Source organism: Danio rerio, chromosome 6 (genome assembly GCF_052040795.2).
Source record: "Danio rerio strain M-AB ecotype USA chromosome 6, GRCz13ab, whole genome shotgun sequence".
In the NCBI taxonomy this organism is placed as follows: Eukaryota; Metazoa; Chordata; class Actinopteri; order Cypriniformes; family Danionidae; genus Danio; species Danio rerio.
The window spans coordinates 1,425,712-1,453,264 of NC_141026.1; the positions used below are offsets into that span (position 1 = coordinate 1,425,712).

General features: G+C 37.7%; 1 long non-coding RNA gene across 5 annotated transcripts in view; it reads left to right on the forward strand.

Annotated features, from left to right (window-relative positions):
- Positions 1–2,636: 2,636 nt before the first annotated feature.
- The window catches only part of LOC141386154 (uncharacterized), a 227,609-nt gene continuing 202,692 nt past the window's right edge, over positions 2,637–27,553 (forward strand). For all 5 annotated transcript variants that reach the window (XR_015492963.1, XR_015492965.1, XR_015492962.1 and 2 more), the window contains exons 1-2: positions 2,637–2,915; positions 3,615–3,809. This is a non-coding gene — a long non-coding RNA (uncharacterized LOC141386154). The remainder of the gene's footprint in view (positions 2,916–3,614; positions 3,810–27,553) is intronic.

A 27,553-nucleotide genomic window follows, 5' to 3' on the forward strand; every position in this document is an offset into this window, starting at 1 on the left:
GGCGGTGACATGCTGTTGCCATGCTACGCGCCTGACACGAGACGCCTGCTGCCAGGCCCCACGCCACCAGGGAGCATGCTGGGATACGGGGCGGTGATTTACCTATTATACAAACACACAGATACACACACACACACACACACACACACATACAGTACAGCCAGACGCACACACAGATAGACAGACATACACACACACAGATACAAACAGAGATATATACACACACATACAGACACACACACATACATACACACCCCCTCACACCTTCTGGAAGTCAGGTTGATGTCAGACGACAGCCAAGTAATGTGAGGATGTGTAAATTCCAGCGCGTGTGAAGGCAGATTAAGGCAAAGCGCTTTATAAAAGGGCTATAAAGTGGCAGGTACGCTTGTAGCTCCGCCTCCGAAACGACCTTAATCAGCGCTGAAGAGGTTGAGCCAGGTAACAGCTGCTTTTAGACCTGAGAGAGAAAAAAATACAACATTAATCCTCACCATGACTTCACACACCATAATAATCACATTTGCGAGTTCTTACAATCAGGCATGCTACGTTGACACATCCAAGCTCATGTAATCGTACACACTAGCTGCCTAGAGTACACTTAATAACATGCTGGGTTGTTTTAACCCTATAATGGGTTATACACATAACCTGACAAATGTCTTGTGGCCTATTCAAGTTTTAGGAACAGCTAATAATAAGTTGACTTCTAGTTGATGATTTGGTGTCAGAAGTGTCTCATATGAAAGGTGAAGGCCTCTAGATTTTGCTTATTTGAGCTCAACAAAATCTGATCATGTCTTGATTATTAATGATTTGATGAGGACAGTGCGGTCTGACTCTGCTCAGACTAAAGTCTCATCACTGAACAGAAATAATGTCCAGTATAGAATATAAAGTCCTGCTGCAGTGGAGACAGAATGAATATTGTGTCTGACTCCATCATGAGCTTGGAGGACTGCATCCATACATCTCTGCACTGACTCACATCACTGATTAATAAAGTCATCTGGAATGAAGAAGAAAGCCTTCAGCAGGACTCCCAGAGTTCATCAAGAGTCTCTATGTTCATCTTCAACGCCTCCTCCTTCATCTTACCACAGATATGCTTAATAATGTTGATGTCTGGTGACTGGGCTGGCCAATCCTGGAGCAGCTTGACCTTCTTAGCTTTCAGGAGCTTTGATGTGGAGGCTGAAGTATGAGGAGCGCTATCCTGCTGGAGAATTGTCCCTCTCCTGTGGTTTGTAATGTAATGGGCTGCACTAATGTCTTGATACCTCAGGCTGGTGATGTTGCAGATCTCTCGCACGCCCCCATACTGAATGATCCCCAAACCATGACTTTTTCTTCACCAAACTTGACTGATTTCTCTGAGAATCTTGGTCTATGCTGGTTCCTGTTGGTCTTCTGCAGTATTGGTGATGATTGATGCAGATCAACAGATGATTCAGCAGAGAAATCCGGCAATCACTTTAACGTTCATTTTGCCGAATAACTGTGCTTATCACTGGGTGACGAGCTGTTATAATGCGCTGAATGTTAAATAAAATATATAATATGTTATCAATATAACTTATTTCTAAGACAACAACAAACTCTGTACCTCATCAGATGTCATTCCCTTGTAAATGCTAAAGCTCCTTTTTTTTCTGCAACCTCGCTGCGTGCGCATCCTGAATGTTTACTAACATGGTAATTCATCTATTTGCAATTGAATCATTAAATGCTGCCTTGCGCCACAAATCAGTGTTGGTAAATATGATAATAAATTACAATAGCAATGCATGATAACAAAATATTTTGCCATATCAAGCAGTATAATAGACCGTTTTACAGCTGCAAAAGTCAACATAATGGAACAGATTCACGGTGCAAATGGCTTCTCATATTTAAACAAGGCTGCTGTCTAGGTAGGGTGCTCATTAGGTTTAGGAACAGAGCTCTCTCTTTCATGTAATCTGCACTTACTGTGGTATAAAAGTAATTCTGCCCTTAAACTAATATGTCCCGCCTGTTTAAAAAGACTAATTTAATCCGTTCATGAGCGGTTCTCCTCCATGCCTCTCAACATACCTTCAGAGAGCTGTGATATTGAGGTCAACACACTGACACGATAATTAACACACACACACACACGAACGCGAATCCCCTTCGGCTACTTTTCTATCAGATAGCATTAACATTTAAATTTACTTCTTCCACTTTGAGCAGAAATCGATTAACTGCTCTAATTTTAGCTTTTCAGTCTGCGAATATGTGCAGTCGAATGTTTCCTTTCATAGTGCTGTTCGACTCGCGAATACACACGGCTCATTCGAGTCGATTCTTTTCAGTGAATCTGACTAATTTGATTCTCAAAGTGAATCGCTAAATCAACAACAAAGCTCCTTTCGGCCATGTTTCTATCAGATAGTATTAACATTTAATACTTATTTCTCTTTGAGCAGAAATCGATTAACTGCTCTAGCTTTTCAAATATGTGCAGTTGAATGTTTCCTTTCATACTGTTGTTCGAAAACGCGAACACACACGGCTCATTTGAAGCAATTCTTTTCAGTGAATTTGACTAATTGATTCTTAAAATGAATCGCCCAATCAACAACAAAGCTCCCACAACACGAAATATGTTTGCACCGAGGAAACTTGACGGGAAAGACTGTCCACGTACGTTATATCATGTGATTACGGGCTGTAAATCAAACTTGTGTGTTTTTGATAGTCATGTTGAGTTTATGTACCCGATTTTCAGTTTCCCGCGTTTTGCAGTGAACCGTTTACACGAGCAACAGTAAGCATGTTTAGCGCATTTTAAAAAAGATGTTTAATAAGCAACGTTAAACAACAACAAAGTCCTTACAACACGGATTATGTTTGAAATGAGGAAACTTGACAGGAAAAAGACTGTCCCGGTAAGTTTTATCTTCTGATTATGGGCTGTACATCAAACTTGTGTATTTTTAGCTTGTTTATCGCGTTTTAAAACGATATGAATTGGTAATGATAAGATGTGATACAATCAGGTTTAGATTACAGTCAGTCACATGACAGTCAGTCAGGAGAGCTATTAACAGTAACGTTAATGAGGATATATGTATAACATTCCCTTGAAAAAAATAAAATAAATTAACGTTGAGGCTAATATTGCATTGATATGCAGTTATCTGAAGTTTTTAACACAATGTTATGTGGTGTTTTACTTGATCTGCATTGCTATTTGGTTGCTATCAAAACCCCTTCAGGCAAGTTATTTCACTCGGCATCCATTTTTTGTAAGGACTCTCGGGCAGTATGCTTGGGCGTTCTGTCTGAATAGGGAAACATAAAATTCTCCAAAACTGTTTGCCAAGCTTACGTATTTGGAATCACCAATAAAGTTAAGCAGCAACTGTCTCATAAGTTTTGTTTCTAAACGTTTGCATCAAACAATATTTTTCCAGGTTGCCTGAGCTAATGCACATGCCCTCGTTTATTCATCCAGTAATGTCATCTGACTCCGGCAAAACATCTGTAACACATCTGAAATGTTGATTTGCTTGTTGTACAAAGCTTCAGCCAAAGTGTGTCATCATAGTGGTTAATGTTTCATTATTATTATGTAATTTTTTTAGGTCCAGAACTGTCTTGAGCATCTGTCAGCATTACCGAAGAGCGTCTCACGCCTCTAAAAAGCCACCATGTTCATTGCGATTCATTCTCGTCTTCTGAAGTGCAACTCATTTATTAGAGAAGAAAAAAAGACTACAGTGGCTTCTCCTGTGACTGCAAAACAACGGCATATTCTACTACGGCAATTATCACCTCAGGTACAGATTATTATGTGCTTTATTCAGTGTTAAATGCTACCAATGTGAGTTTGAATATCGTTTATATGTGACATTTATTGCCATATTACTGAAGGCGGCAGCAGATAGTTCCCCTCAGATCTTCAAAATAAAATGACTAGCAGACGAATTGAATACGAAAGTCAGAACTGTGACTCAGACTACATCAGTCACTCAGCCTATGCACTTTTAATAATGTTAAATATGTGTTAATTAGAGAATAACCTACAATTTCGTTGGCAGTGATCTAAGTGAATGGCTTGCATTTAAATGTTTCTGTCGTGTTGCATCGTGTTTGGTGCAGACAATTTGTTTGTTGCTGGAAACGTGTCATGTTGCATGATAATAGGACATGCTGTCAGGCTTAAACTCAGTGTATTTTACCAAAATATAGAGTTTTTTAAAGTTATTATTTTTAAAAAACTACACTGCTACCAGACCTCAGACTGTACCTGCCAGAAATAACAGTGGAGTAGAGTGTAAAGCTCCATCGTCTCCCAAGGGCCTGAGACCCAGCGGCAGGGGAAGTGTGAAGAGCCTGGGCGTTTCGGGGAAAACACAGAGTTTAGTTCCCTCTTCAGAGCAGCACTGAAGACTCTCCTGAGGACGCTAGAGTCTGCAGAGGCTTTCTGACTCTTTCACAGCGCTTCATTTCACAGGATCTGATGTCCAGATCTGCTTTATCACACCCTGCACGCTTTAAACACAACCCAGGGCTAGGTATCCAGAGCCAGACAGATCCTGCTGACTTTCTTTTACCATTTCGGTGCAGAATTTGTCCAAATCTGTGGATTTATGTTGAATGATTTTAAACGTATTGGAGCAGAAATCTTTAGCTTTACAGTACAAATACAATTATAAGTGCTTGTTTGGCAAACAAAGTCATCATCAAAACATTTTCATAGAAATAATATATATGTACAGTGTTGAGTATTATTTTACAGCCTTGAGCCTGTGTTAGTCTTTATGTTAGTCTATTATTTCAAATTATAACTGTTGGTTACAGTTACTTTTCCACTTTAATTCTCATTTTACCTATTCTTAATTAAACCCTATAGATTAGATCAGGGGTTCCCAAACTTTTCAGCCCGCGACCCCCAAAATGACAATGCCATTGACTCGTGACCCCCAATATTCTCTGAGGTAATGGTTATAAATACAGAAACCTTGTATGCAATGACGTGCACAAACACACCAATAGACAACCCAAGCTTATTCTGGAAACGTAACCCCGCGGACGTTTCTGGAGACCGCGATTTACGTGGCCGGAGGTAATTTTTTCGAGCGAACGCTGCGGGGCGGTGTGGCGCCGCTCCGCCCCTCCTCTTCGTGCTCGCAACCCGACGGCTCGCCTCAAAGTGGAGGGCTTTCCTGATGCAATCAGTTTGTCCGCCTAGCTCACAGCGTTGCGTCGGCGGAGCGGAGGCCCCGGAGGAGGAGCCGGAGCCGGCTGCGGTGGACGACGACCGGGATCGAGTCCGGGGAACAGCGGGTTCCGGAAATCAGGTAAGACGAAAAACGGAATCCGGAAAATAAGGGCGAGAAAGTGGCAGGATCTGAAAACGCGGTCAAAATCGAAGACGAGGGCTTTTGCTTTTTTTTTTTTTTTTCGATCCGGCGGCTTTTCGCGCGAGAACGGCGCGGGCGCAAATGCCGCGCGCTCCCGAGAGGCACCCGCCCGAGACGTGAAAAAGCGCACACAGCGGCCTCTCGCGGATCCGCGGAAACAAAAAAACGCTCGAATACGTACCTCCCGGGACGTAAATCGCGGTCGGCAGAAACGTCTGCGGGGCTACGTTTCCACAATGAGCCCGGGTTGCCAATAGACCCAAGTCTATTCTTTGTTTTTTTTTATGTATGTCAGTGCTGTAAATGGGCTAGAAAGTTTAACCTGGTGTTACAAAAAAACCTGCTGCATCTGACAGTATTGCTGTGTCTTTAGTATAATGTAATTACCTGAGAAGTAGCAATCCAATAGAACTAGTAACTATAAGCTACTATAGTAACTATAGTAATTTTTTTCTCTTCAGTAGGTTATTGATAAAATACAGTAAGTCTTAAGGTTTAATAAAAATTAATTGATTTTTAAAAATCACCAGGCGACCCCCCTTCATTGTCACGCGACCCCTCTGGGGGTCCCGACCCCCACTTTGAGAAACTTTGTTTTCATTTAAACTAAAGATTCAGTGATCATTCATTTGCGTTCTTTCTAAATGAATCAGCAGTCTTGAATGAATAGATTGAAGGATTCAGTGGATGTGACTAATTGAAGTGGTGTTAGTGAGGCCAGCAGGGGGCGCTCTAATGCCTCAGTATAGTAAAGGGGACACTATACTGTCAGTGAGCGCCGTCTTTCGGATGAGACGTTAAACCCTCCATTCATTCCCATGCACTGAATTGGCTCTATCACTGTCTCTCCACTCCACCTACAGCTGGTGTGTGGTGAGTGCACTGGCGCCGTTGCATCATCCAAGTGGGTGCTGCACACTGCTGGTGGAGAGGAGAGACCCCCTCTCAAGACTGTAATGCGCTTTGGGTGTATAGTCATACACGATAAATGCCTTATATAAATACATGTTACATTACATTACATTGTCACCTACATTTATTTATCAGCGACAACAAGCCTAACTGAGACGAGTATAATTATCACAGTCAGATATAAAAAAGGATTAAATTATCACACACAAATATGACAACAGCATCAAATAATGCATATTGTTTGACCACAATTGCTTTTATGCTATCACTGGGCACTAAACTGTATATCGGTATAGGAATGGCGAAACCTATTCTACTTTAAGACTCATTATAAACCTCCAGGCCGAGCGACAAATGAGCAGCGACCTGCCATGCATGCTGGGTAATCACAGAGCAACGCTTGTTTGCTGTACAGATTAAACATCACCTTCTACAACGCATATTAAATTAATAATTCAGGGCTTTCATATTAGTTCACACCTTAGCCAAGATAACATTAAATTATTCATGAAAATGATATGAAATAAACAAAGCATTTGTCATATTTATATAAGGTGTAATGCTGAGGCGCTGTGGGGAAAGTGTTCAGTAATGAGCCGGGCAGACAGCGGAGGTTTTCAGATCTGTTTCCACAGGTTACGGCTCTCCGGTCGGCACAAACGAGCTCTACAGAGACCTGCGTAATATAAAAAAAAAAGCCTCCGTCTGAAATATCGGCAGCGGCGCTTCACTACGCTCACCTCTGCGGCGCTCCTGAACAAACACACACACTTGCAAAACACACTGCGCAGAACAGATCAAGAAAACATACAATTATCTGTAAAAAAACTGGAACAGATTTTTATTAAATTAACCTTATTAGTGCATTACGGTGAGCAAATGCCAAAAAGGGCCCTGCTCATTTGCATTAAGATAGATTTTTCAGGTTGGCTGCACGATTTAATTAAAGAAAAGATTAAGAGTCATTAGAGGAGCTGCTGTACCTTGCCGAGCGGAGCTCTCGAATGACTCAGGTTTACACACACACAGATGGTGATCCGGTAACTGCTGAACAGCTCCGGCAGAATGAGAATGATCCTATTAGATTGTGGGAGGAGGAGGGTGACTTCATCTAAGCCTCCGGTACATGCTTTTTATACAGCACTCGCTCTCTCTCTCTCTCTTTCTCTCTCTCGCTCTATCACACACACACACACACATCAGCGGTCGGACTTCAAGTACAAGTTTTCGATGAATGATTTTAGTTCATGTGTGTGTGTGTAATGTTACAGCATGGGAAGTCCTCAATGTGTTGTGTCTATTGGAAATTTTGAACTCTGTTCTAAAGCACTGGTGACTTTTAGTGTTCTAGAATTCAGCAGAGGTGCTAATGGGTTCTAGAGCAGTGTTGATGATGGACATGATTTTGGCAGGTGTTATAACCCAACTTTGGGTCAAATACGGACAAACATAACCTTGTGTTACCTTTTTAATAACTATTTTTTCGTTGTTTTCACCTTTAATGGACAGGACAGTAGAGAGTATTGACAGGAAAATGTGGGGAGCAGAGAGAGGGGAAGGATTGGCATAGGACCTCGAGGCAAGAATCGAACTCAGGTCGCCGTGAGCATAATTAGACGCACTGACCACTAAACCATTGGCACTGACTGGGTTAAGTTTTTGAAATACATGTTTTTTGAGGACAACTACTAACAAGAGGTACATTACCCGATTATTACATGGCTGCTAGTCACAAAACATTGATCAGGTGTGTAATAATCTACCAAAGGTGCTCTATTGGATTGAGATCTGGTGACTTTGTAGGCCATTTGATTAGTGCTTTATGACATGGTGCGTTATGCTGCTGGAAGTAGCCTTCAGAAGATAGAGACACTGTGCTCATAAAGGGATGGACATGGTCAGCAGCAATACTCAGGTAGGCTGTGGCGTTGATGCTCAATTGGTACTAATGGACCCGAAGTGTGCCAAGAAACCCCCCCCCCCCCCCCACACCATTACACCACCACCACCAGCCTGAACCATTGATACAAGGCAGGATGATCCATGCTTTCATGTTGTTGAGGCCAAATTCTGACCCGAGCATCTGAATGTGTCAGCAGAAATGGAGACTCATCAGAGCAGCAACGTTTCTCCAATCTTCTATTGTCCAGTTTTGGTGAGCCTGTGTGAATTGTAGCCTCAGTTTACTGTTCTTAGCTGACAGGAGCGGCACCCGATGTGGTCTTCTGCTGCTGTAGCCCATCCGCCTCAAGGTTGGACGTGTTGTGTGTTCAGAGATGCTCTTCTGCAGAGCTCGGTTGTAGCGAGTGCTTATTTGAGTTACTGTTGCCTTTCTAACAGCTGGACCCAGTCTGGCCATTCTCCTCTGACCTCTGGCCTCATCTACAAGGCATTTGCGCCCACAGAACTGCCGCTCACTGGATATTTTCTCTTTGTCGGAGCATTCTCTGTAAACCCTAGAGATGGTTGTGCGTGAAAATCCCAGTAGATCAGCAGTTTCTGAAATACTCAGAGCAGCCCATCTGGCAGCAACAACCATGCCACGTTCAAAGTCACTTAAATCCCCTTTCTTCCCCATTCTGATGCTCGCTTTGAACTGAAGCAGATCATCCTGACCATGTCTACATGCCTAAATGCATTGAGCTGCTGCCATGTGATTTGCTGATTAGAAAACTGCATTAACATCAGTTGGACAGGTGTACCTAATAAAGTGGCCGGTGAGTATATATATTATTTTCTTCTATTAAGCACAAAACAACAAGATATTCAGAAAAACTTTGGAAATCTGTATCCACTTAACACTATAGCAAAAAAAACAAATATCATGGAAGTCAATAGTTGCAATGTTTCCAACATTTTTCCAAGATGCATTAGTGATGAATTCTTAATTTTCTATAGCAGAAGTGATGCTTTGACATCATATTATTCATATTGTGAACGCTCTATAGTGTTGTTTGATAAACGCGCACAGTGTGTTGAAGACTACAGACGCATTGATGGATGAATGTCTCGTTTTCTCGAGCGCAGTGCTGTTGGCCGTCACGTTGAATCCGAGTTTACCTTCAATCACACGTTTGTTGAAGAGCAGCGTTTTTGCCAACATAATGCAGAGTGCAGAAAAGAGGCTTTATGGTGACAGGTGGGAGAGAGGGATAAAAAAAAAAAAGATGTGGAGAGAGGTGAAGAAAAGAAAGCCGCGCTCCCCTATCACCCCTTCAGCTTCACAAATTACATATGCAAATCGCACGGGGAGGAATTTTTTGCGAAAAGTGCATGAGCGAGCGAGCCGTGATCCGGGACATAATCCGTCTGCTCCGGCCTGTACGAGTGAAGAGCAGGAACTGGGGCATAAAAGAGGCAGCCATGTGAATCCGCTGCTCCAGGATCAGTGCAAACACGTGAACGGAGCCGTCCTGCTGCCGACAGCTGCTCCGGGATCAGTGTTTTTGCGTGCACGGAGGTTATAATGAGCGAGTGCATGCTGTAATCAGGCAGCATTGAGCAGGCGGCAGGTGTTTGGCAGGTGCACGCAGACAGATGTGTGATGCTGGCAAGCTTAACGCCGTACAGGTGTGAAGAGCAGTCTACTCCCTAATTAGTGATTTAAATGCTTAATTTCTGTGTTTCAATATTGATTGCTACCTTTCTGCTCTCTCTCTCTCTCCCGCGGGCTGCCAGAGCCGAGCCGGAGCCGCTTCTTTTGTGCTCTGGTGTGATGTTTTACCTTCAGTCTGGAGAGTTTTTCTGCTGGAGATAAAAGATCCAGCTGTCGTGTGTGTGTCGGGAGTACAAGTGCTGCTCTTCTTATGCTCTCTCTGTGTGTGTGTGTGTGTGTGTGTGTGTATGTAAGCAGTAGGAGAGGAAATCTCTGGACGAAAGTGTGTTGGATTGATTCATGAGTGTTCAGAGGAGAGTTTTATATATAAAAATGACTATTATAATGATTATAGTATATGCAATATCCATATTGCAGTAAATTAAGTTAATATTATGTAGAGCATATTTATCTAAATCTGACCAATCAGATGAGGCTTTTAGTATCTTCACTGATCTTTATCTCCAGTAGGTGCCGTTAGGTGAACATAGAGCTGAAAATAAACTCTGGGTGCGTTCACACCTGTGAATCGATTCAGTTGTTCCGAAACAGAGATTACAATTGTTACATTGTTGCTCTTTGCTCTTGGAGCGGTTCGCTTTCACACTGCAAAGCTTCTAATCGGACCAAAAGAGCTAAAACAAGTCACGTGCGAGTAAACTCTCCTCACATTGGTCAGAGTGTCCGGGTTTATTTTGCAGCGTCCCGCTCAGCTGTCAGGAGAATGTGGTGGTTTGGTGGTGATTGACAGGGTGCGCGCGTGACGTGTCTGAGGAGAGATGCGGTGTGGAGGGGAGAGAAGGGTGCGCGACGATGCCTATTTGAGGACCGAAAAGGAGAGGTGAGATTACCGGGAGATCATCACTCGTTTGCGGGCATCCGGAGACTCGCGAAACTTCCCGCCATACTCATAATTCTCTCTTCATATAGCCGTATGCCTATTACAAATCCATAAAACACTGTGATATAACCGCGCTCCGATCGGATCGCTTTCTCACTGCAATCGAACCGCTCTAGGGTTCGTTTCAATCAAGCCGAGACCACCTCATTCAAGCGGTCTCGGAGCGATTACTTTGGCGCGGAACAGAGCGCGATTGCCCTGTTCACATATGCTAAACAAACCGCGCTAACTGGGCAAAGGAGACACGTTCCGAAACAAAAGTGTAGGTGTGAAAGCACCCTCTAATGCAACTAAACCACTAAAATAGTGTTGGTTTACCACAGAAAGGAATCCTTGAAGAATTTGTAGGTGATTTCTTTTCAAACCTTAACATTTACACGTTACTACGTCATACGACATTGAACTCTGTTTAATTAAATGCCCTTTCAGGCCCAATTATTAATCTTAGGTGGTGTTAATTCCTTAGTCAATGCCTAATAATGCAATACAGTCTCATTAGTATACTTACTTAATACATTCAAATCAACAGTTAGAATTAACGTAGAACTCTATTATGGCTTGTTCTTACTGTTGACTTTTTTGATGAACAGGTTCAGATACTATTTCTTGTGCGTTTTAACTGTCTTGACATGCTCAGACTGTCACAGGCCTTAAAAACAGATGTAAATGATAAACTTTTTGCTCCATCATGGTATAAATCTACAATGACCGTGGCTCCTGGTCAGAAAAATCCAACTATTACAGAAGCACACATTGAAATATCGATCCTAAATTGATGTATGAATCCTTTTCACAAGACTGTTATGACGTGTTTAATGGTCATAATCTGAAATCTGAAGATTTTCAAAACAATGGATGCGCAATTATATGCATATATGAATCTATTATATCATCTTTGCGTCAAATTACAAAAAATGAATATACCACTTGTTGTTCCAACATAAATTGATTTAGTTAACACTTTCAACAAATTTATGTGGGTTTAACTTAAAAAAATTAAGTTGTCCCTATGAAATATCAAGAATTATGTTGTTTCAGCTCATTTTAAATAAGTAGTTTTATTTCATTATTTCAGCAAATAGGGTTGTAAAAATATTTGTCGAACTCTCCCATTCTCTGCACTTCAAGTTTACCCAGCTACGACACCTTCTGCTACTGAGAAAAACGGAATTGTGAAAAGGGTCCATTGTGCAACCCTATCCTGGCTTTTAAGCAACGCACATGGTTGGCGATTGCGGTGCAGGTGTTCGAACCTTGTTCGTACATGTTATGATCACCGCAGTTTTGCCTGAAAACACGATTTAACTGCACTACAGTTCCCATCATGCACCTCACTTACACACCTGTCCCAGATCCCTTTTGATTGCAAACAGACAGCTGAAGCTTGTATTGACTGATTGCATGGACTGTTTATACACCTCACATTCACGCACACTTTGCTGAGTCTTGTGTCCTGTAAGTGAGCTCTATGAAGCGTTTCCTTGTTCTTGTCCTACCATGTTTTTGACGTTTGTTTTGTTTAATATGTTGTTTTGCCGCCTGTCCTGACCAGTTGCCTGTTTATAATGATTACTCTCTGAATTACCTTTATGCTCCTGTCTGTTCCTATTTTGCATTTGGATCCTCGCCTTTGTTACCAACCTAACTTATTATAGTACTCTCGTTGAAAACAAAATGTTTACAACTTTAGTAGTGGAGGTGGGTGTCCGGTGTGCGACATGTGCAGATATGGATATTGTTTATTCAAGGGGAAACTCATAATATAGTGGGATCTCATATTGTGTAAATTTGAGTTCTTCTGGCCTGGTAGAAACAATGGTTGGGGACGCCTGCTTTTAGAAGAGTAATCAGCATCTTTAAAACAGAATTTTATTATCTGAACTAATCCTTTAATCAACTTTAATGCATTTTGATTAATCTCCCAGCACTGCACTCCAAGAAATGCTGGGTTATTAAACCCAAATTGGGTAAAATTTGGACCAACTTAAACATTGGGTTAAATTTGGTCCTATTAATAATTTCAATTTGAGCCCCGGCTGGGTCAGCTGGCATTTCTGTGTGGAGTTTGCATGTTCTCCCCGTGTTTGCGTGGGTTTCCTTCGGGGGCTCCAGTTTCCTCCACAGCCCAAACACATGCGCTATAGGGAAATTGGGTAGGCTAAGGCCATGACACTAATCTGCATAAATTTGAAAACGGAGTTTTCCTCTAATAACGCTTCACGTCCACACTGTCGTATCTATTTAGTTTTCCAAAACTTTGTCATCCACACTGAAACGACTACAAATGCTTTCACCCTGTACTGCGCATGCGTGAAACGTAAGACGCTTCGGCATGCGTCATTTCCGCCTGACGTTTATTTTCTTTCTCTTTCTCTTTGAAACGTTGCGGTAAAATGTCAAGGAAAAGCACAGAGCTTTTTTTTAAATGGACTGACAATGAAGTGGAGTAGCTGCGCCGAGTAACACATGGAATACAAAGTTGCAAAAGAGTGAAAATGTAGACTGGGAGACGTGCCAAAACAAATACGCCGATATACTGGACCGCTTTAAAGAACAGTATCCTGCTGATGACGCTGCTTACCCTCACATTAAGGACAACATCACTAAACTCATAATCACAACGAAATTAAAGTAAACGAATTAGTAACATGACTGTCACATGACAAAAAACGCGTCATCGTTTTCGAAAGACTCCGTTTTCACAGTCTACACTACGACACGAAAACAGCGTTTTCAAATTTATCCACTTTAGAGAGCGTTTTCAAAAAGATACGTTTTTGTTTCCTAAACACGCGTCTCAGTGTGGACGGAAGGGCAAAACGGAGACAAAAATACAAGTGTGGACATGGCCTAAATTGTCCGTAGTGTATGCGTGTATGGATGTTTCTTAGTGATGGGTTGAAGCTAGAAGGGCATCGGCTGTGTACATATGCTGGATAAGTTGGCGGTTCATTCCCCTGTTTCAACTCCAGATTAATAAAGGGACTAAGTTGAAAAAATAAATGAATGAATGAATTTTTAATTTGAAAAATTAACCCAGCAGGGTGACACGTTGGCTCAGCGGTTAGCACTGTAGTCTCACAGCAAGAAGGTTGCTGGTTTGAGTCTCGGCTTGGTCAGTTGGCGTTTCTGTGTGGAGTTTGCATGTTTTCCCCATGTTGGCATGGGTTTCCTACGGGTGCTCCGGTTTCCCCCACAATCCAAACACATGCGCTATAGGGGAATTGGAGGAACTAAACTGTGTGTTTGTGTGTGTGTGTGTGAGAATGATTGTTTGGGTGTTTCCCATTATTAGGTTGCAACTGGAAAGGCATCTGCTACGTAAAACATATGCTGGATTAGTTGGTGGTTCATTCTGCTGTGGCGGCCTCTGAAATAGAGACTAAGCTGAAGGAAAATTAATGAAAGAACCCTGCAGTCGGATTTTTCCATGTTACACCCAGCATTTCAGTGTGGTTAACATCATTGACTAGTCTCTCTAACCCTTTGTGGATGAAATTATTGAACAGTAAAAAGCATGTGTGTGTGTGTGTGTGTGTGTGTGTGTGTGTTTAATCCAGCCGTCCCACATTGTTGAAGACATTGCGTCTGCTTTTATTTTTTTCATGTTCAGTGTTTGAGGTTATTAATATTCTCAGTACACGCGATGAAGCTGCGGTCTGTGTCTAAATATCACCTGAAGGTACAATGTCTCTTATCTGTGGCCCAGTGCTGTTAGTCTCTCAGTGAGCTTTATGCTTGATAAACTCCTGAAATTAATGAATAAGTAACATGTGTGATAAGAATCAGAGAGACGAGGCTCTTTGTGTTGTGGTCATGGAGCCAGTCAAGTGTAATGGCTGCTATCACCGTGTGTGCGCGCGCGTTTATGAAAGAATGCAAGTGTGTGTGTTTATGTGTACGGTGAACGTAATTAATCTCCATAAAGGCTGGAAAGGTGGCTGGGATGAGTGGAAATTTAATTATCTCTGTGCCGAGTGTCATTTCTCTGCTGAAATATGCAGTGTGTGTGTGTGTGTGTGTGAGAGAGAGAGTGTGGCAGGTTCATATGAGGCACCTGAGCCTCTGAGGAGTTCACCTGATCAGATACACAACAACACCTCAGAAAAGAAAACGCACGCTGGAGTATAATCATCTTCTGCACAGAGTCAGGAAAAATGTTGTGTTTAGATGTTATGTTTTCTTTTTAATTACATATTTTTTTTACATTGATCTATTATTAAAATAATATTTAAACATTTAAATTTGTTTATTATTATTATTATTATTATTATTATTATTATTAACACTACTACTACTGATATTAATGATAATGATGACCGTTATGATTATATAATATCTATAATATTTTTTAATACACATAGGTTATTATTATTAATATAATAATAATAATTATTATTATTATTGATACAGATGTTATTAATGATGATGTTGATGACTTTTCTAATTATATAATACTTATAATAATTTGTAATACAAAATATATTAATGTTGTTATTATTTTTATTATTATTAGCTAACGTGCAAAATAATAATAATAATAATAGCAACATTACAAATTATTATAGGTATTATATAATCATTAGTTTCATTATCATCACAATTAATAATAATAATAACAACATCTATAATAATAATAATAATAATAATACTATTATTAATAATAATTATTATATTAATAATAAAAATAATAATAATTATTTTTTTTATTATAACAATAATAAATCATGACTTATTGACATTCATTCCACACAAACAAATAAATAAATGAACATAGAAAGAATATTCTGTGTGTGAATATAGAAATTCAATAATAATAATAATAATAATAATCATACTTTATTATTATAATGATCATCATTATAGGGGTTTTCTATACCATGTAACACATTGCAATAAAGCAACCAGCAATGAATATATTACTATAATATTAATAATAAATGTTTTAATAAAATATTTTTAAATATATTTTTCTTTGATTTTAATTATTTTATTTTATTTATACGACTTTACTACCCTATACAAATTAGTTGATTGCAAATTGACTAATTTATTACTTTTGTCTTTCCACTGTCACATAAAGTCAGTCCATTGTTTGCATGTTCTCCCTGTGTTGGGATTTGATTAGGGTTGGGACAGTTTTGGTCCAACCCTAATCAAACACAGCTGATCCAACTAATCAAGGTGTTCAAGAGACTATTAAGGTGGTGTGAGTTGGAGGTCATTAGTCATGTCACTAATTAATTAATTAATATTGGCAGTTCATTTGAAGTTAAAATAGCGAAATGTTCGTTAAGAGTTACATTTTTTTGCTGGAGGAAACAGCTGTGCTGATGAGGTGAACCCGACTGCTCCTCCGTGACATTGGGATACAGGTGATACAAAGGTTATATGGGTGCTTTCACACCTGCCTTATTTAGTTCGATTGAATCGCACTAGAGTTCGTTTCCCCTTTTGGTGCGGTTCGTTTGGGCAGGTGAGAATGCAGCAATCGTACTCGAGTGCGCACCAAAAGCGGACCAAATAACCGTACCGAGACCTGCTTGAAGAGGTGCTCTCAGTACGCTTTCAAACGAACCCTGGAGCAGTTCATTTGTGGTGAGAATATGATCCGTACTAGAACAGGTCCAACGGCAAAAAGTACTGCGCGTTTTGGACTAATTCAGCTGCCGTAGGCCGATGCGCTGTGCATTATGGGATATGGAGGAAAAATATTTGTTGACAGCGCTTTACCAACAGAGAGCGAGAGAGAGGAAAACATTACCTGATGGATTATTGGTAATATTTCCGCAAGATGAGCATGTCGCAGTTTAGCTAAATTATTTCACGTCTCCTCCTGAAGTGATGAGCGATGCATTAAACAGATGCGTTTTCCAGCCGCGGCCGCGCTTCATTCTCGTAATGTATAGTTTGTTTAAAGCAGGGATACAATCAGCCAGCGCAGTCGCCCCTCCAGAGTAAAAGGTTTTGTTTACCTGCGGGAGATCACTGGCATTTTCCCGCACGTGAATTCTGACCAATCAATAAGCAGTTTAGGAAATATGTTCAACAACATCTGGCCAATGAGAGATGTGGATTTTGTCAGATGACTGCATTTTGGTTCGTTTCAACTGGTTCGGACCAAAGCCAGCAGTGTGGAGTGAAAACGACCCAAAGACGGCAGAAGATGCAACAATGTATCATTTATTACCCTTGATCCAGACCAAATGAAGCGGACTACAGATGTGAATCAAAGAACTGCAAATAAGCAGATATTATAACAATTTATCAATAAACACACACCTCTCGTTCTCTCGCTGTCCACAGCTGTGGTTTGCTGATCAAATGAAAAACAAAAGACAGGGAGAAGCTAAATTCTGCCGCAGTTTTCTTATCAAATTTAAAGGGGACAGAGGAGATAATTTAGTGTACAGTTTTTGAGCTAATCGCAAAAGTTTAAAGGTGGCTGAGTAGAAATATGGGGGGGTTACAGCCCCCCTGAAATAGGCCTAGCAACGCCCATGCCTTAGTCTGTGTATCATGTTTTTGACTCTTTGCTGCCTGCCCTGAACCTGTTTTTGGATTACGCTTCTGGATTGTCCACTACACTGTTTATGCTGGTTTTCGACCCGACCCTTGTCTGACCATTCTCATAATACACCTGCATTTGGAACTACCCCTGTGTGCATAGCAGCCCTATGTTAGAGAAATACTTTTTACATTTTTTTTGGTAAAGTTCAGAATGATATCAGCTTTTACATTTTGATAAATCATTAAAATAATTAAATAAATAGAAAAAATAAATAAAAAGACTGATAGATTTAAATAAAAATGCATAAATGTATGACTATAAATATATTACATTTAATAATAGTTATATATTTAATAATTAATAATATTTAATAATAATTATATACAATTATTAATTTATTAGACAATAAAATACGTACATTGTTTATTTATTATAAAAATATCTAAATATATATGTTTGATTCATAAGTTATGATAGCATAAAAGAAATGAAGCATGTTTCAACATTATTTTTACATTCATTCAAGCTTCAGCTGGCTGTTCTAATGCCACGTATGTTAGAAAAATTAAGCAGCTCAGATTATTTTACAGTGTTTGTTTATTGTATTGTTGTATTCTGTAATAGTTTATCTGTTCATGCATTTATTCATGTTTACAGACTCTGTGTTACCACATGACCACTCGCCTGTGTGTGTATAAGAGAGAGAGAGAGAGAGAGGGAGAGAGAGGTGTATTATGGGATGCCACATATTGTTAGATTGTGTTTCATTATGCTGAGATCTGAATGTAGAAGAGTGTGTGTGTGTGTGTGTGTGTGTGTGTGTGTGTGTGTGTGTGTGTGTGTGTGTGTGTGCTCTGAGATGAGTTTATGTGTGCAGGGCATCAGAGCGTGAAGCCTGACGACTCCAGTCCACCTTCCCATAAATCACAGCGGTTTTAATCATACCTGCCACCTCCACACTACAGTCTCTCTCTCTCTCACACACACACACACACACACACGCACACAATGCACTCTTTTCTGTCTTTAAGTCTCTCTCTCACTCGCACACACACATTCATGGATGCACATGCACACACTCTTTATCTCTGTCGCTTTCTTTCTCTCTCTCTCTCTCTCATACACACACATGCACACACACAAACTCACACACGTGCACACTCCCTCCTGTACACACATTCTCTCTCACTCACACATGCACTCTCTCTCTCATACACACACAAACACAGGTTCATGCACATACACACAAACACACACGTGCACGCAAACACTCTCTCTCACTCATGCACACACACTCGTGTACACATTCTCACTCGCACACTCTCTCTCTCTCATACACACACAAACAGACTTATGCACACACACACACAATCATGTGCACACATATTCACACACTCTCACTTGCGCGCACACACAACATGCACACACACTTATGTACACACATTCTCTCTCACTCACTCACTCACTCACACACAAACACACACACACACACACACTCACGCACACCCTCTTTCTCATACACGCACAAACACAGACTTATGCATACAGACATTCACTCTCACACACACACACACACATTCTCACTCACATACACACATGCACGTACATGTACATACACACACACAAACACATATACTCATGCTCTCTCTCTTTCAAACACACACACACACACACACACACACACACACACACACACACACACACACACACACACACACACACACACACACACACACACACACACACAGCAGTGTTTGTGTGTAGTGGATGTTATAAGAGTCTCAGATGAGCTAACAGTCCTCATCAGGATAAAGAAATCAAACCACCTGCTCTGTTTCCTGAGCGGACCTTCAGTGACCCGCTGGTGTAAAGGGTGATGACACTTGAGCCCACACACACACACATACACACACTCATACACACACACACTCTACCTGGACGCATCTGTTCAGTATCTGAGGCACTTGAATGAAGCGGTTGATCCCGCATGTAAGAAGCTTTGTGTGGGTTTAACAGTAATCCATCTGACCCTCCACACCTGTGTTATTACACACACACACACTCACTGATTAAAGGCAGATCGCCGGCTGTTGTGGGATATCTGTGCTTATGTTTATGTATTTATATTAACAGATATGTGTTTTATTTTTAGAGTTGACTGTAGTTTAAATTAGTCGATGTTTAAATGAAAACTGATCAAACATTTAATCTGAATCACTCATTTTTACATGAGCCTGTAAACATCTGCTTCTTCATTCATTCATTTTTTTCATGGATTGTTTTGCGTTCTCACTACAATCGATCCGCTCCAGAGTGTGTTTCAACAGGCCGGGTGAAAGGGCTGGTTCTTTTTTTCTCAAAAAGTGGACCTTTTTGCAGATGTACGCCTGCACAGTTAAATAGAAACGTCAGTTGTTATTAGACAAAAATCAAACTGGCCAGCACATTCAACTGTCCTGTCACATTTTGGCCTTTTAAATTTTTTTATAAAAAATTAAACGTAATAATAATAATAAAAATAAATAATAATATAATAATAATAATAATACATAATAATAAAAAATAATAATACAATAATAATATAATAATAATAAAAATAATAACATAATAATAATAATAATAATAATTATAATAATAATACATAATAATAATAATAATTCAATATAATGATAATAATAAGAATACAATAATAATATTAATAATAATAATAATAAAAATAATTATATAATAATAATAATAATACAATAATAATAATACAATAATAATAATAGTAATAAAAATAATATAATAATAATAATATAATAATAATAATAATACAATAATAATAATATAATAATAATACAATAATAATAAATTCTTCAGAGTTTTTCTAGCCTCTTTGGTTAAAAAAAAGTACATTTGAAAATTCCTTTATTAACAATAGCCAAAATATATTCAAATTAATTTAATATGGTCTGCTTCTGGTGCTTTATTGCTTATTTTTATTTCAGAAATAAGGTCCAAGAGTTAGAATAAAAGTTACATGTAAAATGTTTTCTCTGTTTATTAACAATACAGTAGTGAAAGAAGTCTTTCCCCACCGAAGCAGCAGCCGACAGAGCATTTTGTTTGGTGTTAAAGCCTTTTTCAATGAGTTATTTTCATTATTTATGATGGAATAGCAGTCAAAATAGGACCAATGAGCTCATGTATGGGACAAATTTTTGACCTTTGTCAGTGAGGGGTGGCTTTTGGGCAGTAGAGGAAACCGAAGCACCCGAAGAGAACCCACACCAACACATGGAGAACATGCAAACTCAACACAGAAATGCCAACTGACCCAGCTGGGACTTAGTGACCATCTAGATGTGAGGCAACAATGCTAAGCACTGAGCCACCGTGCCGCCCTATTCCTGAATTTTTATATATATATATTGTATTACTTCTTGAGAGAAAACAGCGCCTACATTAGAGCTTCTTCAGATCTGTGAAAAGCTTTCTGCGTTCATTACAGTCCCCATACAAAGAACTGAAAGGATCTTAGTGCATCTTCAGACGTTTCTCTCATGCTTTCAGATCCAACTTTAAACGTAGGAGTGTGTTGTTATGAGGTGTTTTGGAGAATCTTGAGTTCAGGAGGTGAAAAGCTGGAAAAACAAGAGTAGAAGTTTCTTTTTCTCCGTCTCTGACGTGTGACCGTTTCATGCGGCGAACACAAAAGAGCATATTAAAGACTAAAGTTTATCAGTACAAATTAAGTCTTGGATTCGCAGCCGCTTTAATCTTTAGCATCTGACTCAGTTTTCCCCTGTTAAATGTTGAAACGAAACCTCTTCAGTACCGTACACTCGCCCCGTTAAAAACACCGAGACGCGTCATAAAAATTTAATTACTTCTTCCTCATTTCCATAAGATTCCCTGAATATAAAAAAATGTAAAATTCATTTAAAGTAAGTGGTGACTTTGTCTTTGAAGATCACGACAATTAACACGGATCAAAGGCAAGGTTCTGAGAGGAAGAGAGCTCATTAGCATAATGAAATTAACTGGCAGACAAGGATCTCTAATAGGTGCAACAAAAATCGCTTTAATAATATTTGAAGAAAGTGATGTTTATGCTGGTAATGCAACTATTATACTGCGTCTGTATTCAATTAACAAATTGTTAATTAACTTTTTTTTTTTCCCCGGCATGTCGAGAGTCCGGTTCATTCACTCAATTTCAACTTTCTGTTTATTGTAGAAATCAAATTGCTCTTAATTAGGATGTTAAGCTGACCTCTGAAGAATTCCTGCACTGTTATAATTCACAGGAACGTCTGGGAAGTGAAACGCAGGATATAAACATTTGTGCCAAATTAATCAAATTACACAGAATGAAAATTAGCCTGAGTTTCTGGACAAAAACCGCTAAATGGCTAAATTATAGAAAAATGTGCAGCTTATTTTGTTTATTTTTTCATAAACATCTGCAACACATTATGCACAATATCCCAATGACTGAGAGAGAGAGAGAGAGATCAGGGTCTGCTCTTAATGTGCTCATGAATATTAATTATATGCATAGATCTAATATTGGTATTTAAATTAGTATTTGTACTTACAAGGCTAACAGAAAGCAAATAGAAGTGGGGCAGAAAATTGTTTTATTAGCTCATGTATTACTACGTATGATTGATGTGACTTTAAACTTACATGATTACACACGTGTACATGTACAGTTTGATTGATTAATTGATTATTGATTGACTATTATTAGGCTAGGGGAAATTCATGGCACTCCAGATCTCACCACACAATAAATAAAAATAGTTATATTTCAGCACAGCCTGGGACACAATTTAATTTAAAATAAAATAAATTAAAATATAATATTAATATTAATTAATAATTGTAAATTTATGTACTTATTTTTGTAATTTTATAAATTGCAATTATAAAAATGCATTTAGTTTAATTTAAAAAAATATTTTATAAATGTTATTTACGTTAAATAAATAAAAAGATAATAAAATTAAATGTAGTATATTAAATTTAATTTACTATTTTTCATTTCATTATTTATTTAATTTGAATTTATTTTTAAAATACACTTATTTTTTATTTTAATTTAAAATTGTAATTAAAGTAAAATAAATACCTAATACAATGAAATAAAAGTTAATAAAATAAAAATAATTTATGTATTTTAATTATTATTATTATTTTTTTTAATTCATAACTTAAATTAAATTTATAAAAATGTGTTTAATAGTTTTTTCAATTAAATTTTACTTATTTTATTAATGTAATTTAAATAAAATAAGTAAATATATTAATAAAAAATATTGAAAGGAAAAAAACTAAATAAATAAAATGTAATAAACTAAAATAAATCAATTAATAAAATTAAATACATTTAAACAAAATTATGTAAAAAAAAAAAAACAAGCTTAGAAAAACATTTAGTATATAAACCAAAGCTACATATTGTATGTATTAATTGTACAAAGAAATCAGCAGCACTTCAGAAATAATAATTTATTATTAATAAAATAATATTAAGGAAATAATTGTATTTCTAAATCATATTTCTCATTTTCATAAAAATTCTGAAAAATATAATTGTACAATAAGATCAGTATCATGAGTGAACATTACATCTCTTCAGTACATAAAATTAAAAGTAAAACTTCTCCTTGTTTTGAGTATCAACGTACGCAAAAAAAGATTCTAGATTTGTAGATGGCCAGAGGGATGGATAGAGGGATATAAAAGGACGGACGGATGGATGAAGGGGTGTCAGTGCGCAGTGAATGACCCAGTTTTTGTCTTTCCTCATGAATAAGTAATGATCTGTGAGTCTCTGTATGTTTGTGAGGATCTCGTTCACTATCAAGTCGACTCATAAGTGACTCTCAGATTCCCATGATCCTCTGCTTCCTCTTTCTCTCTCTTTCGGGTAATTTATGACCAAATACAAATTTTTGTTCTCATATGAGATTACTGTCAGTGCTTCACCATTACCTTTTTCGCTGTTAGTGTAATTGTACATTTAAGTACTTGGTTATACTTAACATTATAAACATACTATAGGGTTTGGTTTAGGGTTATTGCATGCAATTATGCTTAATGTATTGTTTTATTATATGCATAATTTTAAGTAATGTGTAACGATACTTTTAATTAAACGAACAAACAAACAAACAAACAAATAAATAAATAAATAAACAAAAAAATAAATAATTTCCCTGAGATGGGTTGTGGCTTGAAGGGCATCCGCTGCGTAAAAATGTGCTGGATAAGTTGGCGGTTCATTTTGCTGTGGCAACCCCGGATTAATAAAGGGACCAAGCCGACAAGAAAAATAAATAAATAAATAAATAACTTTTTAAAACTTTTAAAAATAAAAAAAAAGATTCTTATTTATTTTTTGTTTGGCACAAAATTACCAAGCAGTTCTACTAATTTATTTTACTGCATAGCATAATGTCTAGTACTTAAATGAACAAATATGATGCAAATAATTTAAACACAATAATGTTTAAGATTTAAAAGTTGAAAATAAATGGAAAAAAATGTAAATGAAGAAAAAAAAACGTTGCATAAAGAAACAGTGCTGAAACTATTTATTTTCTACTGCAAAGATCAATACAGCCAATGTTGATTCAGTTCAGTTCAATAACAATCATTACAAGTAACAATTCAATAATGCAATGATAGATGTAGAAAATGCAAAACATACCTGCAAGTCTAAAGTCACTCATAGTCATATTTTAATACCGTCACAATCAATTCTTAAGACAATCCTGAATGTTACCTAAGATTCTTTATAATTAGCAATTTTTGAGAATAGTTTCCACTATAAAACGTGCATTGTTTAACAGAAATGGCAAGTAACACTGAATTAGATGTGACATTTCGAAATAAGTGAAAATTGTTATTCAAGCTGAAAAACAAAGATTAGATAATTTTTTTAGGGCAGCTTATAGAAAATCTACAAAATATTAAACATATCTGCAACTCTAGACTCACTCATAACCTCATTTTCTATCGTCATTATATCCTCATTAAGTTTTACAACCTTGTCAGGCTTAATTTTCATAGGTTTTTCTACTTTAAGACTTGATTTAATTTACATTTAAAATCTTAAAATATTACCTGAGATTCTTTAGAATTTATGTATAATTTTTGAGAAATGTTTTTTTCATTCAGATTATGCAGAAATGGCAAGTAATTGTGCTTAATGTGAAATTTCAAAAGAGAAAAACTGATTAAAAAATCTAGAAAATGTCAAATATATCTGTAATTCTAGAATCACTCATAATTGTATTTTTTTGTCATTTAAATTCCATAAACCATTTATCGTGTCAGGCTTAATTTCAGCTTTTCTACTTCAAGATTTCACAATTAATTCACTTTTAAGTTCTTAAAAAATCTACTTGAGATTCTTTATAACTTGCAACTTTTGAGAGAAAATGAGAAACGGGTAAACAAGTGAAAATCTCTCCTCCTTTTCTCCTCCTTTTCTTCATGCTGGAGAACAGAGATCTTGTTAGAAGTTTTATTTTATTTTTCCTGCATGTGCAGACAATAGAAGATCTATAAAATGCAAATTCTAGAAAAACCCATATTGCAATAGTTTTTTTTCCATGTCAGGCTTAATGTAAGCCTTTCTACTTCAAGACTTCACATTTACATTATTAAAACAATCCTTAATGTTACTTGAGATTCTTTATAATTAGCAATTTTTGGGAGAAAATAACTAACACTGAATTTAATGTGAAATTCTGAGACAAGTGAAAAACTCTCCTCTCCTTTTTCTTCAAGCTGAAGAACAGAGATCCTGTTAGAAGTTTTATTTTTCCTGCATGTGCAGACAATTGAAGATCTAGATAATGCAAAATATATATATCTGCTGTTCTAGAAAAACTCGTAATACAATAGTTTTTTCATCATGTCAGGCTTAATTTGAGTTTTCTACTTCAAAATTTCACATTTAAATTCTTAAATATTACTTCTGATTCTTTATAATTAGCAATTTTTGAGAGAAAATAGTTTCCACAACAAAACTAACCCTGAATTTAATGTGGAATTTTAAAACGAGTGAAAATCTCTCCTCCTTTTCTTCAGGCTGAAGAACACAGATCTTGTTAGAGATTTTATTTTATTTTTCCTGCATGTGCCGACAAAATATCTAGAAAATGCAAAAAATATATCTGCAGTTCTAGAAAAACCCATTTTGCAATAGTTTTTTCATCATGTCAGGCTTAATTTGAGTTTTCTACCTCAAAAATTCACATTTAAATTCTTAATACAATCTTAAATGTTAATTCTGATTCCTTATAATTAGCTATTTTTGAGAAAAAAGAGTTTCCACAACAAAACTAGCTCTGAATTTGATGTGGAATTTCGAGACTAGTGAACATCTTTCCTCTTCCTCATGCTGGAGAACAGAGATTCTGTTAGAAGTTTTATTTTATTTTTCCTGCATGTGCAGACAGAAGATCCAGAAAATGCAAATATATTCCTGCAATTCTAGAAAAACCCATAATACAATATTTTTTTATCATTCCAGGCTTATTTTAAGCTTTTCTGCTTCAAGACTTCACATTTACATGCTTCTTTCACTTTATTCCTTGCAATATTTGAGAGAAAATAGTTTCCACACCAAATCTAGCACTGAATTTGATGTAAAATTTTCTAACAAGTAAATATCTCTCCTCCTATTCTTCAGGCTGGAGAACAGAGATCCTGTTAGAAGTTTTATTTTATTTTTCCTGCATGTGCCGACGCAAAAATATATCTGAAATTCTAGAAAAACCCATATTGCAATAGTTTTTTTTTTTCATCATGTCAGGCTTAATTTGAGCTTTCCTACTTCAAGATTTCACATTTACATTCTTAATACAATCTTAAATGCAACTTCTGATTCTTTATAATTAGCAATATTTCAGAGAAAATAGTTTCCACACCAAAACTAACACTGAATTCAATGTGAAATTTGGAGACCAGTGAACATCTCTCCTCCTCTTCTTCATGCTGGAGAACAGAGATCTTGTTAGAAGTTTTATTTTATTTTTTTCCCGGGCCCACAGAAACTAATCAGTGTGTGTGACGGCGCCGCAGACGTGCGTTTTTCTGAAGTCCTGTCCTCGGCTTTGAATGCCCTCCTGCGAGACCGCTGAAAAATTCAGCCGCGCTTCTCTTCTACCTGCTGAGCTCGGAGTAAACGCGTGTCATAAGACATATGGACTTTTCACAAGCGCTAATGACGAGCTCATTAATTTATGCGCTTTCACAGTGATATCTGAGCTCTCACCAATCAGGGTAATTAAGCAGAATAAACCTCGCTAATGAAAGCCCGCATCAGGCCCAGGGAATCCGGCAAGTTTCAGAAAGAAAAACCAACATTTCACCTTCTGGAGTTTCTGTGCATGTGTGTGTGTGTGTGTGTGTATTCGGCTCCCGCTGTCAGGCTGTTTATTTTACTATAACTGTACGCTTTACACTCCTTTCTCCAGCTCTGAAATTCTCTTTGATTCGCGTTCAAACCCAAAAAAGAAACAACTAAAGACTCTGAGATGCCGAGTGTGTGTGTGTGTGTGTGTGTGTGTGTGTGTGTGTGTGTGTGTGTGTGTGTGCATGATCTGCTGTGTGTGTGTTTTTTTTTCATCTTTGTACATGGTGAGCAAACAGAAACTGTAAGCGAGACGATCGGTGATTGACGTGTTGTTTTATTTGCCGCATCTTTCCCTCTCTCTGTCGCCCTCCTTGTTTGGGATCATAAATAGTGCATGAGCTGATTAGTTGGCCGTTTCTGGGCCTCGATTAACTGTGTGTGTGTGTTTGTGTGTGAGAGAGAGAGAGTGAGAGGGTGTGTACAGGCTCGAAGAGACAATTTGTCCACACAGATGTGAGCATTATTAGAGTGTGTGTATGTGTGTGTGTGTGTGTGTGTGTTCATCTGTCCTCGTGTTTTTCCGCCCTATATGTCGACTACAGTAATGAGAGTCTGTAGAAATCCCAGCTCTCATTAATACTACACACCAACAACCCTCTTCTGGACAAATTAAGATTATATATTATAGCTGAGGTGTATATATAATTAGTGCTTATCGCCATTAATCGAATACAAGGTAAAGTTTGTATTAACGTAATATATACTTGTGTACTGTGTATATTTATGTATATAAGTATAATTACACACATACTGTACGTAAAATACTTAAATATACTAACTAAGTACCTGTATATTAATATATTAATATATATTTGTG